The sequence below is a fragment of the Leptonychotes weddellii genome, chromosome 8, assembly GCF_054177405.1.
Source record: "Leptonychotes weddellii isolate Sample4059 chromosome 8, ASM5417740v2, whole genome shotgun sequence".
NCBI classification, from domain to species: domain Eukaryota; kingdom Metazoa; phylum Chordata; class Mammalia; order Carnivora; family Phocidae; genus Leptonychotes; species Leptonychotes weddellii.
Genome location: NC_138376.1, coordinates 20228352 through 20242437, shown reverse-complemented (window position 1 = coordinate 20242437; position 14086 = coordinate 20228352).

Here is a 14086-nt window from a genome sequence, read left to right as displayed (position 1 = left end):
AAATAACGTTTTAGTTCATTACTTCTGTAATGGTTTCACAATTTGTTCATCTAGTTATACCCTTTTTTACTTTCTTATAAAATGTAAATGCATGTCATTGAGTAAATATGCTGTGTATTAAACAATACACGTGATATTCAATTGGAACAAAGAACACTGTGTAAATACTATTCATAAATAAATTTCCAAAGCTCATATGACTTTCATATAATTTTTGTTAAATATTTTTCCTTTCCTCTGACTTCTTTCTTTTTGTAAAGATTTTTTATTTATTTTATATATGTAGAGAGAGTGCATGCAAGCAGAGGCAGGGTGGGGGGGTAGAGGGAGAGAGAGAGAGAATCCCAAGCAGACTCCCCACTGAGAGAGGAACTCATACGGGGCTTGATCTAAAGACCCCGAGATCTTGACCTGGGCCAAAACCAAGAGTCCCACTCTCAACCACCTGAGCCACCCAGGCGCCCCTCTTCTGACTTATTTCTTAAAACTTAAAACCTACAGAGAATTTACATAAATAGAACAATATACCCTTTACGTAGATTCACCAAATGTTAACGTTTGCTATATTTGCTGTCTCTCTTTTCTGAGAGTAAGTTACAAACTTCATGAAACTTTATCCCTAAATACATTAAGCATATGTCTCCTGAGAATAAAGACACTTTCTCACCTAACAGGATCCAATCACAAATCACATAGCACATTTAGTTGGCAAGTCTTTTTAGTCTACTTTTATATATTTGGGGAACAATCACCCAGTCTTTTTTTTTTTAACCCTCATGACACTGATGTCGTTGGAGACTTCAAACCTATTTTTTCACAAACTATCTCTCATTTTGAATCACCTCATTTTTCTTCATATTTGGAACTGGGCAAACCATTGGGTATGAAAACCATGGAAGTGATGTTGTGTCTTTCAGAACATTACAAGAAGCAATGGTGTAGCTTGCAGCATGATCTGTCGTGTGAAATTTGGTGATCTGATTAAGTTTTCTCCAATGCAAAGTTACCCTTTTTCTTTTTGGAATTAATAAGCAGCTCTGTGAATTTATGGATATCCCATTCCCCAACAATCTGTCACCCTATGATTTTAGTATCTATTCTTGCCTGAATCAATTATTACCACAGCAATTCTTAAGCAGTGATTTTCTAATTCTATCATTTCTTCTACATTTATTAATTGGCATTCATCTGTAAGAGAAGAGCTCTCCATCTCCACCCTGGTCCCCTTTGCTTTTTAGTATCGCCACGAACTGGTGGATTTTTTTAAATGAATATACATTCCCTATATTATTCATTTTGATGCTCAAATTGTTCCAGATTTGGTCCATGGGAGCACTTTTGAGCACACTCCTGTGTACTTCTGACATGCCACCATTATTTTTTGAGTACTTCCTTACTTTATGGCATAACAAGATGTTCAAAGCCCATGCTGTACCTTTCCAGCTCTATTTCTAGAATCTGCCATTTCTCAAAGGAGCCCTGGTTCCTTTTAGAGAAGAATGTATTTAGAAATTAAGACAAGGGCAGTCGGAGTGTTCTTTGCTACTGGGGGATCATTGCTTCTAGCTCCTTCATGGACAAAGCTAGGAAATATAATTTTTTAAAAATCATGAGTTCATACTTGTATATTTTTAATTCCAACCCAACACCATAGGATTCTTTCTTCCCCTTCCCCCATTCCATATACATATCTCCCTCCCATTAATTATTTAACCCTAAAAAATTTTTAAAACACAATAAAATGCTTGCTACAAGGTGAAATCCATGCTACTATGTGACTACCTATTCCAAACAATGGAGAAAAGTCTAAGCGTGTTTATGTCCAATTTTTAAAAATTCCATTCTACAGCATGAATCATCATTTTCTTGGTTTCTGGAATTGGAAGAAGGGTGTATTTATGTTTACATTCTTGGGTATGCTTTTCTGCCTTCTAAATTAGAAGTGAATTTCAGGAGTTAGAAGAAGCTTATGATAGTAACAAGGCATGAAATTACAGAAGTGCAAAGCCCAAGTCACGCTCTTCTGACCAAATGTTGGCCTGCTCTTCCCTTCCCTTCCCAAGAGGGTAAGGTTCAGGAGAGAGATTTTCCATAGGGAAAAATACTGCAGTAGTGAGGGTATTAGTGGCCGATGAGGAGATGGATGAAAACTTCACCTACTTTTAGGGATGTGTTATTCCCTACTAAAGGTAAAAGTTGTATTTTTAGGTAGAAAGTAAATCTGGCTATTATGTAATGGTTCCTAATAGGTTCTTAGGTTTTATGCTATATGCTCAAAAGCATTGAATTATTATTATTATATTTTTTTGGTGCAAAAGGACCATAGGAACTGGCAAAATGGCATTATACAGAAAGGACCACAGGAGTTGGTAGAGTTGCCTTATACAGAAACATCCTCAGTGTAAATGAAGTCTGGGTGGGCATAGAGCGATGGACACTTTCATATACTTCTGGTTGGAATGTAAATTGTTCTAATCTTTATGAAAGGCAATTCAGCCATACCCTTTGACCCTCAAGTGCATTCCTAAGAATTTTGCCTCCCCCAAAATAGAGTTGTACACAAAATATTATCTTTGAATTCGTATATGATGACATTATTTATTGTATTTAAAACACTGAAAGAGAACCTAAGTATAAGCTGGTTGAATAGATATGGTACTTTTATAAAAAGAATACTATGCTTCCATTAAGTCCCATGTAGAAGAATGTTGAACAACACGAGAAAAGATGAATGTGGTAGTTAGGAGGAAAGGGACAGATTATAGAATAGTATATGCAATAAGATTCCAATTTTGACTAAAAAAAGATGCTTTATAGATATATAGATGAATGGTAATACAGATAGACACACAGTTAGGAAAATGGATAAGGTTGCTACACCAAATATTAGCAATGCTTAACTCTAGAGTGGGGATGGGAATTAATGTTTGTGCTTTTCAAGAATTACCAGTTTTTCTAAAATAAACATGTATTTTCTTCTTAATCTGAAAAAAATGCCATTAAAATAGCAAGTGCCTTAATAAAGAGACCAACCTAGTGGGTAAAGCATGGGCTTTGTAAACAGCTTAGGCTTACATTTGAGATTTACTTGTGTGAAGTCAGCAAAGTTGCTCCATTTTCCTAAGCCTAAGCTTTTTTCATCTGTTAAATGAAGATAACATTTACCTTACAGGGTCATTCAGATATAAGAAATGAGATAAAAATGGCTGATGCATCAGAGGGACTTAATAAATGTCAGCCTTGATGGTTATCGTTGGTAACATTATTGTTAATATTACCAAATCTCATAAAAAATAAAAGATTCCAGTTAAAAAACTTAAATTCTAAGGAGGAAAAATACTTCCAAGTATCTCAATTTTCTTAACTGCAGGGCAAGATCACTTACTGTTACTGTACATCAGGGCCTTACCAGCCTATGGCTGCAAAATGAAGTCATGCTAACTTGAAATATATTTTTCTTTCATTGGAATATACACATTTAGAAAGGACATACAACTGTATGTACAGCTAAGAAATAATTGTAAACTCCCATAAAACCACTATCAAAACTAGAATATTGCTAGTGTCCCAAAATCCCATTCCCTTGTCCTCCCTCTTAAATTAACCACTATTTTGAATTTTTTATAAAAATTTCTTTGATTTTCTTTGTAGTTTTACCACTTATAATGTGCACACTAAATATACTGTTTTATTTTGCTAGTTTTGGATTTGTTTGTAAATGTATTCATACTATTTGCATTATTTTGTATCTTTTTTTCAGTTAAAACTGTCTTTGATTCATCATATTATTGGAGATAGCTGTCTTTGTCATTTTGCATTGTTGTGCAATATTTCATTCTATAAATATTATGAAAGTTATGCATGCACCCATTTTGGCTATTTTCAGCTTGGGACTTGTATGAATATTATTGTGCATGCATGATGTATATTTTCAATGTATATACCAATATAGACTCTCGCCAGCACTGTGAGAATGTTCCTGCTGTTCCATATCTTTAACAATACTTTACTTTTTCCTGATCTAATATACAATAATTTATCATTTTTAACTCATATTGCATTTCTCTGTCTCCTGAAGAATCAAGAACATTTTCATGTATCATTTGGCCTTTGTCTTTTATTAAGAACATATTTCTTTGCTAATTTTTTATTAAATCTGCTATCATTTTTTCTTACTGCCATGTCATTTTTCATGTATTTTATTACTATTAATTAATTAAATTTAATTATTTTTAAATAATTTTTTAAATAATCTAAATACTGTGCTTGACAGTAGTGTGTAAAGTCAGAGAAAGAAAGAAAGGGCATTAAGGGTTGGAAACAGGGAGAAGGCCAATCTCACTCAATAACCATGTAACATTAGAGATGTACATGAACCATGAACATAGATGTAACATTGATAGAAATGATGCTCACAGACATCCTGCTTCCGTTCCTGATTTTAATAGGAAAGGTTTTACCATTTACCATTAAGATTAATATTTGCTCTAAAATTTTCATGGATTCTCATTTTCATATTAAGAAACTTCCCTTTTACTCCTAGTTTTCTAGGAGTTTTTAAATCATTAATGGATGTTAAATTTTATTAAGTGCTTTTATTTTTGTGTGTCTTTTGAGATGATTGCATGGTTTTCTCCTTTAATCCATTAATGTGGTTATTTACATTATTGAATCTTCTAATTTTTGAACCGAATTATTGAATCTAAAATCAACCTTGTGTTTCTAGAATAACTCAACTTGGTTATTCCTTATTAACTTTCATATATTACTTAATGAGATGTGTTAATATTTTGTTTTTAAGATTTTTCCATCTATGGTTCTTGAGTAAGATTAGCCCACAGTTTTTCTTTAAAAAAAAAAAAAAAGTCCTTATGGGGTTTTCAGCCTTCTTTCTGTTACAGTAAGTGCATTTAAGATTACAAATTTATCTCTAACTATTGTTTTAGGTATGTCTCTCAGGTTTTGAAATGTAATATGTTTGTATCATTGAGCTCAAAATATGTTCTTATTTCCATTCTGACTTCTTCTTTGACTCATGGGTTATTCGAAATGTGCTTCTTTCTCTAGAGAAAGGTCTAGAGAGGGTCTCCCTGTCCCTCTGCCAAGCCCTGGGAGCACTTCTCAGAAATCCAGGACCTAACAAGTTTTCGGCTTGAGGCTCAACTCAGGAAACTGCAAGGCTGCAAAATCACACAGAGCTGAGCATGCAGCCACACTGCTCAAAGACAGACACTTTTTTTTTATTATGTTATGTTAATCACCATACATATCATTAGTTTTTGATGTAGTGTTCCATGATTCATTGTTTGCATATAACACCCAGTGCTCCATGCAGAACGTGCCCTCTTTAATCCCCATCACCAGGCTAACCCATCCTCCCACCCCCCTCCCCTCTAGAACCCTCAGTCTGTTTTTCAGAGTCCATAGTCTCTCATGGTTCAAAGACAGACACTTTTAACATTATTGCTCAGTGCCAAGGCAACCTTCCCCATGGTCCTACAGGAGTAGTTATGGCTTTGGATTTACTTCTGGTTCACTCTCACCTTCAGGGTATTGCCCTTTGGGGGGCACGAGCTTAATGGAGGAAGGTGTAGTAGACCCCTCTGCTTGGGTAGACCCCAAGCTGAACTACTGTCATCCTCATCCTATAAGGCCACCAAAATCCAAGCCCACATTTGGCAGAATTGCCAAAAGCCCTCAGGGCAAGAGGAAATATTGTGTGCAGGTCCCTCTTGTCTCTGGATTTGGATTTCCCTTGAAGTTTTGCCTATTTTATCAGGCCTTTAATACTTTAAAGATTTTTTAAATATTTTACTCAGCATCTTTAGTTGTTTTCAGCAGGGGTGTTGATCTGAATTTCCCAGCTGCCATTGTTGAAAATGGAAGCCTCTCCCATTCATTTTTTTTTAACCAAAATAAAATTTGCTTATGGTGAAATGCACAGATCTAAAATACTATACAGGTCTGTGGGTTTTGAGAAATGTGCATACCCAATTAACTAACATCCTAATCAAGATATAGAATATTTCTATTATAACCCCTTTCAGGGAATTACCCCAGAGACAACCATCCTTCTAATTCCTTTTTTTAAAGATTTATTAACTTATTTTAGAGGGGGTGCAGAGGGAGAGGAAAGGAGAATCCCAAGCAGACTCCCTGCTGAGCATGGAGCTGGATGCAGGCTCAATCTCACAACCCTGAGATCATGACCTGAGCTCAAATGAAAAGTCAGACGCTTGATGAACTAAGCCACCCAGGTGCCCCCATCCTTCTAATTTCAAACACTATAGTTTTCCTGCTCTTACCTTTTCTTGAGCTTCCTGTTAATGAAATCATAGTCTGTGCTGTTTTGTGTCTGGCTTCTTACACTCAACATAATATTTGTGAAAATCTTGTATGTTGTTGCATACATCAGCAGTTCATCCTGTTCTATTACAAGGTAGTATTTCACTGTGTGAATAGACCACAGTTTATTCCTTCAGCTACTCATTTACATTGTTTCCAGGTGTTTTTTGTTTTGGTTTGGTTTGGGGTTTTTTTGCTGTTAAGAATAAAGATTCTAGAAGCGGGGGAAATCGGAGGGGTAGACGAACCATGAGAGACGATGGACTCTGAAAAACAAACTAAGGGTTCTAGAGGGGAGGGGGGTGGGAGGATGGGTTAGCCTGGTGATGGGTATTGAGGAGGGCACATTCTGCATGGAGCACTGGGTGTTATGCACAAACAATGAATCATGGAACACTATATCTAAAACTAATGATGTAATGTATGGGGATTAACAAAAGAATAAATAAATAAATAAATAAATAAGAATAAAGATTCTATAAACCTTCTTCCACAAATTTTTTTGTAGACATGTTTCATCTCTCTTGGGTAAATACTTAGGAGTACAAGTGCTAGGTCATAGGGTAGGTGCATGTTTAATTTTATTAAAAAACAAGAAATTTTTCAGTGTTTGTACCATTTATACTTCCACCAGCAACGTACTAGCAACGTATGAGAGTTCCCATTGCTCTACATCCTCACTGACATTTGGTATTGTCAGTCATTCTGAATTTTATTCATTTGCATGGGTATGAAATAGGATCTCACTGTATTTTTTAAAATCAACATTGTTCAGATAAAATCTGCATTAATAAACTGCACTCATTTTAAGGGTACAGTTTGATGTGGGTTTTTTTTCAGTTTGATGTTTTTATAAATATATACAACTGTGTAACCATCTCCTCAATCAATATACACCATATTGCTATCACTATCCCCCAAAATCCCTAATACTCTGTCACCATCAATAACGCCCACCTTTCTGCCCCAGATAGCCACTGATATGAGTGCTATCACGAGAGATTAGTTTTGCCTCGTCTAGAATGTCACATAATTAGAATCATACAATATAGACTCTTTTGTGTCTGGTTTCTTTCATTCAACGTAATGTTTCTGAGATTTATTTATCTTGCTGTATATATTGGCAGTTTATTTTTTACTGAGTAGAATTGCATTGTATGACAAAACCAAAATTTGTTTTTCCATTCATCTGTTGAAGGGCTTTTGGGGTGTTTTCAGTTTGGGGCTATTATGAATAAATCTGCTATAACCATTTGCATACAAGTCATTTTGTGGACATGCTGTAGATATGTTTTCATTTCTCTTGGGTAAATTCCTTAGAAGTGGAATCACTGGGTTATGCAGCAAGGGTATGTTTCACTTTTTAAGAAAACTACTAAATGATTTTCCAAAATGGTTATACCATTTCATACTCTCATGATCAACACATTAGGGCAATGCGTTAGAGCTTCCAATGCTTAATATTTCCAGTCTTTTTTTCTTTTCAGTCATTCTAGCAGGAATGTAGTAGCATTTCATTGGGCTTTTTGTGGTTTTTAAGATTTTATTTATTTATTTGAGAGAGAGAGAGAACAAGTTGGGGGTGCCGAGGAAGAAGGAGAAGCAGACTTCCCACTGAGCAGGGAGCCTGACGCGGGGCTCAATCCCAGGACCCTGAGATCATGACCTGAGCTGAAGGCAGATGCTTAACCTACCAAGCTCAGGCCCTCCTCATTGCGGTTTTAATCTGCATCTCCCTGTGCATGTTTCATGTGTTTTGGCTATTCATATATCTCCTTCATGAACTATTCTTTTACACCTTCTCCCCATTCTGTTTTGCCTTCTTATTGAATTGCAATAATTCTTTATATATTCTGGATATAAGTCCAGTATAGATGTATGTATTGAAATATTTTCTCTCAGTCTGTGGCTTGTGTTTTTATTTTCCTAAAGCTATCTTTTGAAGAGTGGATGTTTTTAAATTTTGATGAAGTCTAATTTATATATACATATATTTTTTAATAACTAGTGCTGTTTGTGTTCTCCCAAAAAATCATTGCCCCAAAGTCATGACGACATTCTTTTATGTTTTCTTGTAGAAGCTTTATACTTTTAGCTTTTACATCAAGGCCTGTGATTCATCCTGAATTAATTTTTGCCTGTGGCGTAAGGTAGAAACCAAGGTTCATTTTTTCTCTTTTGTTTATTCAGTTTTTGACAAGAACATTTGTGACCTTCATATTAATTTTTAATGCCTTTTTTAAAAGATCTCTGAGATTCTCCTTTGCAATGCCTCACTCTACCAACCAGTCACCTAGCAGCTCCCGAAGTATCCCCAACTTATTTCTGGAAATTCTTCACCGGGTTGCTTAGTTTGTGTTACAAACTACTCTGTTGACTGCATCATCCTGTGTCTGCAGGGCTCTACGCGTACTGAAGGCCAATGCTCAAGAGCCTCCTTGAAGAAGCCTGACTACTTCCAGTGTTCATGGTGTCCATGGTGCAACACCAAAGTCTGTGCTGTGGGTGCTGTCCACAGGTGCTCCTTAAGCTGCCCATCCTCGGGGGCCAGAGCAGAGCTGGGGAATATGGCCTCCTCTCCAACTCAGTGCTATTGGGTCTTTTAGCTCCCAAAGCAGCACCATTTATGCCCAGAACATCCAGTTTCTCGCAGTTTGTTCATCTTCTGGGCTTCAGCCCTCTCTGCATGAGGTTTCAAATGCAGTTTGATCGGCAAGAAGGAAACAGATGTCATGGTAAACCCTCTGCCATCTTCAATTAAAATCCATGTTTCCCCAAAGCAACTCAGTCTGACTTCCCAGTGGCCATTCTCCATTGTTGGAGATGACCATCTTATTCTCACCCGAGGGGAAAAAAAAAAAGGTATCTTTTTTCTTTATGGAATGTTGTCTAAATACCTCCGTGTCATTGGGAAGTCTTCATCAAACCTTCCCATACCTGAAAACCCAGTCAGGTGACTTTTACAGAAGAAACAGAATGCTCCAAAGGTGAACCTTAGGAAAAAGGCATTAAGTCTATACTTGAAGCCTGCCTGATTGCTTTTATTCATGGATTCCATTCGAGTACATTCCTAGTGTCTGCTACATGGCAGGCCTGGGGTCTAACCCTGAGCATACAAGGTGAAAAACTCTGTCCTATAATGGAAGTAGAGGCAGGAGAGCAATGGGAAGACCTGTAATTGGGAAGTATAATCCTATGAAGTGTCCACTATAAGGAATAGACAAGGTGTCAATAGTCACCAGAGCATATGGCAAAGGGCACCAAAGCAGCCTGGAGGGTCGGGGCAGGTAAACAGGACTTATCTAAACTGGAGAGTAAATACTTACCCAGACATAGCAAAGGGCTAGAAGGGAACTCTAGGGCAAGGAAGTAAGATGTATATGTGTGAAAATATGATGAATATCTTTAGTGTTTTTACCATGAAACATAACAATGACTGCTAGTTTGTGGCAAAAAAAAAAATAATAATACCTTAAGGAGGTATCTTTCTCCTATTTTACTAGAAGTTTTTTTTTTTTTAAATCAGGGATTGAATTAGAATTTTGTCTACGCAACTTTAAATTTCACTTCAGAAGATTAAGAGACCTGCTTTCTCCAATAATTTAATAATACCTAGTACTGGCTAATGCAATTCAAAAAGAAAACAAAATAATAGATAAATGCATTGAAAAGGAAAAGGCAAGAGTATTGTTCTGACACCAATTCTCTGACACCAGCTCGGTGTCCTGTAATTCAATTCGATTCTGACACCAACTAACCAGGGTTAGTATCAGGCTAAGGGCAAAGTCCTCCACAAGACTGCCCCCACACCATCCTCAAGTCTGAGGGGCCAGCTGCACTCCTGACCAACTGGATACAAATCTGGGGGTTCTCATGACCCCCTCAGTTTTGATAATTCACTAGAACAAATCATAGAACTCACTGAAAGCACTCTACATATAATTCCAATTTTTTGGTAAGGGATACACAGAATGCAAGGTCTGGGAGGATACCAGAAGCAGAGCTTCTACACCCACTCCCATGGAGACAGGGCTCATTATTCTCTCTGCCAAGAAGAGAGATATTCACCAGCCAAGAAGCTCAAATGGGCTTTGGTGTCCAAAGTTTTGATTGGAGTTTCATTATGTAGGCATGGTTCATTAGATCACTAGCCCTGTGATTGAACTCAATCTCCAATGTCCCTCTCACCCCCAGGTTGGTCTGAAGTTCTAATCATGTGGGTGGTCTTTCTGGGGACCAGCCACCTTTCTGAAGCTATGTAAGAACCCATCAGAGGCAAACTGATTAGCATAATAAAGACTCTCCTGTCACTCAGGAGAGTCCAAGGGTTTTTGAAGCTCTGTGTCAGGAGGTAGGGACAAAGTTCAGATATATTATTTTTATATTATATCAATAGAAAATCACTTAAAATAAAAAAAAGAGTTTGAAAAAAGCCAAACATAAAATAGATTAATAAAAAGTCAATGCATTTCTTTTATACCAGTAAGACCAGTAAGAAAATAGAACAATCAGAAGACATTATTACAATATCAAGAAAATGTATACAACCTATAAGAATAAACTTAATAAAAAATGTGGCATAGATTCCAGAAGATACAGGGGAATATTAGGAAAGAAAGCAACATGAGGTTAGGTTAAGGGAGAGGAATCACAAAGCAGAAAGGAGAACAGATAATTATAGGGCTCACTTCTACGATGGTGACTAAAGATGTCAGGGATTAACTGGACTCAAAATGTCCAACATACCTTGGGTATGAATATGAGGAGGCAAGATGATGCCTGGAGGTTCAATAATACTTGTGGTTACTTATTTGAGTCATCCACTGAATACATCATTCCCAAACTGACTCTGGGGAAGGAGGACAGAGAAGATCGTTACACTGCTCAAAGTAAACTGCCAAGGGCAGTTGAAAATAATTAATCAGTGGGTTATTTAAAGAGAAAATTTAAGCCTAGATTTTACTGTTTTACAATGGTCTCATTTCCTGCAACCTTATCATATGGTTTAAATTTATTTGTATTTAGCTGAGTAAAAAAAAAGTTTAAATTTGGTTAGAAAAGTTGCTATGGTAGATTCACTTCATTTTTCTACCATCACCATCTAGTGGAGAAAACTTTGAACTTCAGGCAGAATGAGCTAGGGTTCAGGAATAAAATAGAGGCATTGTGTGTCAAGCAATATACTACACATCATTTGCTTCTCACAGCAGATCATTTAGTGCCTCATCGAGATAGGCATTGTTGTTCCTCTTTTAGATTTGGAAAGTGAGTCTGGGAAGTTGAGTATCTTGCCCAAGGTCACACTGTGGACAACTCAAACCCAGATTCCTGAAGTCCATGTCAAATGCCATTTTCACCTCACAGTACAACCAAATACCTCAACTTTATTCATGGATATGACCATGGATGCACAATATACATACATATGTGGAGAATTTTGTCTTTTCTTTATATTCTTTCCTTTTTCTTATTTTTTCTTATATATAATATATACATGAGCAAAGCACATGTATTAAAAAGAAAATACTGTATAGTTTTGCATTCTAATTTTTACTCCATATTATATAAATACTTTCCCATTATAATAAATACTTTTGATTTTACCCATAAATACATATACATATTAGGTAACAATGAAGACAGATATAGAATCACATTTATATGTAAATATACAGTGTAATCTTGAAATGCATTTTATTTTTTTAAGGCATTTTTATTTATTTATTTATTTATTTGACACAGAGAGCACAAGCAGGTGGAGTAGCAGGCAGAGGGAGAAGGAGAAGCAGGCTCCCTGCTGAGCAAGAAGCCCGATGTGGGGCTCGATCCCAGGACCCTGGGATCACGACCTGAGCCGAAGGCAGTTGCTTAACCAACTGAGCCACCCAGGTGCCCCTAGAAATGCATTTTAAAAAATTGGAAGAAGCTGCTAAAATATTAACGATGCTGATCTCTGTCTGAGTAGATTTTCCATAATAACATGTATTATTTCTAAAAATATATATATTTTAAGCCTTACATTTACCAAAAGAAAAGACATTCAAGAAACTTCACAGTTGTCTAATTTGTTGTAATTAAAATAATTTGCTTGTGTTAGGAGTGACCATAAGTCCCTATCTTTCTATAATCATTTAAAATTAATGTAGTGTATTACATTTCCATATTTAGTAATACTTTCTTCCACAACCTGTTTTGAGGACAGCCCTAGAACCTGAAGGGTAGCAGAATTTGGCACACCAAAATATACCACTTTGGCATAATGATTAAAAGTGACCCTTGAACAACACAGATTTGAACTCGGCAAGTCCATTTACACATGGATTTTTATCATAAAAACAGTACTGATATGTGGAATTTAAGAAACAAAACAAACTAACGAAGGGGAAAAAAAGAGAGAAGCAAATCAAGAAACAAACTCTTAACTATAGAGAACAAACTGGTGGTTGCCAGAGGGGAGGTGGGTTGGGGGATGGTTGAAATAGGTGATGGGGATTAAGGAGTGCACTTGTCCTGAGGAGCACTGGGTGATGTATAGAAGTGTTGAATCACTATATTGTACACCTGAAACTAATATTATACTGTATGTTAACTCTCTGGAATTTAAATAAAAACTTAAAAATAAAATATTTGTGGCTGCCAAAAAATAAAAATAAAAACAGTACTGTACTGTAAATATTTTCTCTTCCTTATGATTTTCTCAGTAACATTTTCTTTTCTCTAACTTACTTTAAATACAGTATATAATACATAAAACATATAAAATATGTGCTAATCAACTATTTATGTTATGGGTAAGGCTTCCCATCAACAGTAGGCTATTAGTAGCTAAGTTTTGGGGGAGTCAAATGTTATATATGGATTTTCGACTGAGTTGGGGGGCGGAGATCACTGCCCCTAACACCACAATTGTATGAGGGTCAACTAACTGTATTTTGACTTGAAAGCAATTAAGAAGCAGCAGATACAAGAAAAGCTCTCTGCTCTCCCCATATTTGCCTAAAAGCAGAACATAAATTTGTAAAGACGCCCCTCCTCTCCTCTCTACCAGAAAGGACATGGCTTAGTTGGCTAAGCCTCTGACTCTTGATTTCAGTTCAGGTCATGATCTCAGGGCCGTGGGATCAAGCCCCACATCAGGCTCCGAGTTCAGCATGGAGTCTGCTTGAGATTCTTTCTCTCCTTCTCCTTCTGCTCCCTCACCTGCTCGCATTAGCTCTCTAAATAAATAAATAAAATAAAATATTAAGGAAAAAAAAAAGAAGAAGAAGTTAGTTACCCTCAGAGACAACTCCAGACCTTTATCAGCCCATAGATGGCACCAGAGAAATCACAAACTTAACTGGCCCTTATCTTCCATTAGTTTCCCATATATTTACCTTTCCACTATTTGCCACTCTTGAAACTCAGTCCTTTTCCTTTGTCTTGTCGCTCCTCTACAGATTATTCTTTGGTTAAGATGTAGTAAGCCCAAGTTCATCACTAAGTGATGAACTTCCATGTATATGAGTGCCTTACGTGTTAATAAATGTTTTTCTTTTTTTAATTTGTTTTCTCTTTTTAGTCTCTTTTGAAGATTTAATTCACGGGGACCAATAAACTTAAGATGGGTAGGGGAAAAAGACTTTTTCTTGCACTAACAAACCTCAAAGTACTTGCTTCTGTGATGTTCCTATGTTGGTTGCTCTGGGGATAGGTAAAAGGCTATAAGAGGTCATGCTCTTTCATTTTTGCACAGTTTCAA